Below are 3,762 nucleotides of genomic sequence, written 5' to 3'. Positions count from 1 at the left end.
TTTTTTTTTTTTTTTTTTTTGTCAAAGAAAAGACACAATGAGACAGAGGAGCATGGCTCAAGGAAGTCCAGCTGGCCATGTAGACGGGTATCTCTAAGTGCTTAACTTGAAAGAATTTTCTGTCACCCTCACCACCAGCTGATCTTCGACCCTGCCAACTCAGAAGCTTGGCTTTAATAGTAAGCAGAGAGTGGAGCCATTTCCCAGCAGGCTCTTGTATTCACTAAGCTCACGTAAACTAATATTTACATAAACCGGAATCTAACTGACTTATTTAAAATGAAACATGCAATGAAATCCTCTAGGTGGCAGATCACTGAATTCTGTCCCTACTGGCAAGATATTTGCTGAGTGAACATAGAAATCACACCAGGGAAATGCATTGATCTTAAGTGGGTTTTGGCTGAGGCAATCTGAGGTAGACTCACACACTACAGGGAAGACAAGGGCAGGGCAATCCTAATGCCCAGGTGGGTATGACTAAGAGAGGATTTGGCAGGGCAATGCTAGTGCTAGCCTTTCTGACTACCTGCTTTGGGCTGCCATGCTGTCAAGCCCTTTGGTTCACAGAATGCCTTCAAATAGGATATAGAGTGACTGGATGACAAGATTAATTGCACTTTATTTATTAAATCATTGTCACCTTTGCTTTCTTGAGATTTCTTCCATATGACCTGGACCAGAGGTTTGTTTTTGTTTGGTCATAGGGCTTGGGCACTCATCAGTGAGAGTCAGAGAGAGGAAAAGTGAAAAATCACTCTGTAGGGGGGATGGCCATACCATAATCCCTTATTCTCAATGTTCCTCTCAGGAATTTGGGCATACACGCACACACTCCCAGAGTGATTTTCAAACCTCTTTGTTCAGGACTTGAAGTGGTCAGCAATGTGGGATTCCAGCGCCTTAACCACCACCACTTGCTAGCCGTTTTTTTTTTTTTTTTTTTTTGAGAGGTTTTTGCTATAGGGTGGGTATGCTTGCCAGAAAGACAGAGAGATAGAGAGAAACATACAGAAAGTGAGAAATCCCCCCCCTCTCCCAGGGCGGATGGCCATGGTGCAATCCCTTCTCGTCCATTCTCTTGGGATCTCGGGAACGCATGCACATGTGCCTGGCTTGAGTTTAAGCCACCAGGTCCAGGGCTCGAACCGTGGTTGACTATATGGGAGTCCAGCGACTTGTCTTACGCCATCTGCTGGTCCCCCATGGTTTATTTTTTTGATCATGTTTGCAGACAAGCTCTTGGCTTAACCCCATGGATAGCTAATTTCAACTGTATTAGTCACCTTAGGTGAGCTGATTAGGCCGTGCTACAGCAACAACCAACCAAAATAACTACCAAAATAATTAATGGTTTGCAAGAACAAAGGATCATTTTTTGCTCAGCTACAGCTCTCTGTCTTCAATCTGGGACCACAGCTGAAGAAACAGTTCTATTTGGGACATACTGCTCTTATGTTAGAGGAAGGAATGCTATAGCAAAATTATGAGATGGCTCACAAATTTCTGTTCACATTTAATTGACCCAAACAAGGCCAGACTTGATGACTTCAGAGTTAGAAGTACAATCTGCTAGGAACAAGCCAGTTAAGAAGAGTTTTAGAAAGGGGGGGGGGACAGAGAATTGATAAGAACAGTCTACAGCAAGGACTAATACTCAGTTTGTATGACAGTTATCAGTTATGATATTGACTATCAAATACTGAAATACTTAAGTGCGATCTGGTAAATAGCTGCTGTCCCAACCCTCTTGACAACTTCCCTCTCCTGAGATCCTCTGGGGCCTACTATTCACAAACCAACAACTGAAGGGTTAACACTGCGGCCACAGTGATACTGCCAGAACCCTACATGGACATCTAATCTACTTGAGCACTATTTGTTAAATAGACTTAATATCACACTTTCCTAATTTCCTTGACAATGCAGATTTACATTAGTTTATTTTATTTCAGAGGGCAACCTGTTTCCAGGCTCTTGGAAGGAAACTGACTGCAATCCCTATATGCTATTGATACTTAATTATAACAATACTTAATTAACAATAATCATTACCAGTACTAATTTGAGGCCAGATGGTTGCATGGTAGTTAATGTGGCTAGATCCCTCCTAGGGGGTGATTTCTCACTTTCTCTCTCTCCGGTGAGAGTATGTGTCCCCTCCCCCCAAAAATAATTTGTGCTGCTTCCTACATATTTTTACATCTTTTTGGCAAACATGTATGTGGTAATTGATCAACGAGTATTTGTAGACTTACTTATTTTCTATGAACTAAGTTTACCTCTCTACAACATCAACACAGTACTTTTTATTTTGGGTCTTCCTGTTTCTAGTTATTTTATACCATTTCTCATGCCTGAAAATGTCATAATTATCACTAACTTCTTTATAACTTTAGCAGTTTACAAAGCACTTTCAATCTCCACACACCCAGAAGGTAGAATTAGATCATTGTACAGATGAAGAAACGAGGACTCCATAAAGTCAGGCGTCTTATAGCTAGCTGGGTTGTGTTTATCCACTCACCAAATATTTTTGAGTATCTGAAGTGAGATTTATTGAAATTATATTTGAAAATAATTTCCCTGAATTCAAGTCAAAGGTTGATTCCACTGTTCTCAATTACTTTATCACCAGGGTTATAAAACCAAAGGAAGGACACCATATTGATTTTAATTGTTTAGGACCCAAGAAACACAAGGTTCAGAAAGGCCCCAAAGTCATTTGGACAATTCCAGGTTACCATCAGCAGAGGTAGTTCCATTCTCCTGTGCCTGTAACCCAATGCAGTAACTGACTCACTGTGGATAACTCCATTTTATAGGTATTTGATGAATGTACCTACAAGTTTTAAAGTTATTCAGATTGCGTTTTGACACTTACTAGCTGTGGGGCCTTGAACAAGTGACATAACTCTTTTGAGCTTCAGTTTAATCATCTGGAAAATGGAAAAACTACTATCGCTTTGTACTAAGTGGTCATGGTGGTCACAGTACGAAAAACGTGCTCATCATAGTGTGATTTCCAGCTGTCTTTGATGATGTTTTAAACTCCACATTCAAACGAGAAAAACAACTTCTATGTCGTCTCAAGGCCACGAGCTAATTCACATTCTTGGAAAAAAACTTTATTCTGGCGTGTATCAACAGGTTGGTTCTAAGTGGGAATGTACGGGGCTGCTATCTTCTCCAACAGCGTGCTTAATCTGGCATGCCCACGTCGCCCTCCGTCCCAATACTCTTCCTTCTCAAATTAAAAATGAAAATGACCTATTCCCCGAGATTTAAGTGTGCGTTCCACCGCAGACACCCATCATCCTGGCCGAACGACCTACAGAGGTCACCGAGCAACGCCTCCGGCCGGGAAGGGGGCGGGACCAGGAAACTCTCAGATCTTATTCCTTTTCACCCTGCCGTCGCCCCTACCCAATTCTCGCGAGACTTGAAGCAACTCAGCTTCTGCGCACTACGCAGCGCCGGCAGCCGAGGCGCCAAGGGGGGGAGGGGAAGGGGAGAGACGGGGCAAACGGCGTGGCCGCCATCTTGTTTGTGCCCCCGCTTCGCTCGTGCTCCGTTCTCCGTGACGCACGCTTCCCCCTCCCTTCCTCCGTGCCAGGGCCTCTGCACTGCCCGACACTGCAGGAGCGCGGGGGCAGCTCCTGCTCTTCCCTGGACTCCTGACAGAGGCGTGAGTGTGCGGGAGCGCCGTGGGAGGAGGCGGGAGCGGCGAGGGGGAGGGGCAGCGCTTCCCGCCTTCGGCGG

The 3,762-nt window shown here is 44.2% G+C and overlaps 1 protein-coding gene across 4 annotated transcripts in view; it reads left to right on the top strand.

The window, feature by feature from the left end:
* Positions 1-3,476: 3,476 nt before the first annotated feature.
* The window catches only part of NFYC (nuclear transcription factor Y subunit gamma), a 98,142-nt gene continuing 97,856 nt past the window's right edge, over positions 3,477-3,762 (top strand). The window contains exon 1 of one of the 4 annotated variants that reach the window (XM_027766869.1): positions 3,477-3,688. The gene's annotated coding sequence lies outside the window, so the exon portion shown is untranslated. The remainder of the gene's footprint in view (positions 3,689-3,762) is intronic. The other 3 variants (XM_027766872.1, XM_006164927.3, XM_006164925.3) reach the window with 3 other exon arrangements.

Source organism: Tupaia chinensis, unplaced genomic scaffold (assembly GCF_000334495.1).
Source record: "Tupaia chinensis unplaced genomic scaffold, TupChi_1.0 Scaffold143758_1, whole genome shotgun sequence".
Taxonomy (NCBI): domain Eukaryota; kingdom Metazoa; phylum Chordata; class Mammalia; order Scandentia; family Tupaiidae; genus Tupaia; species Tupaia belangeri.
Note: the sequence above shows the minus strand (reverse complement) of the source record. Positions and strands in the feature narration are given on the sequence as shown.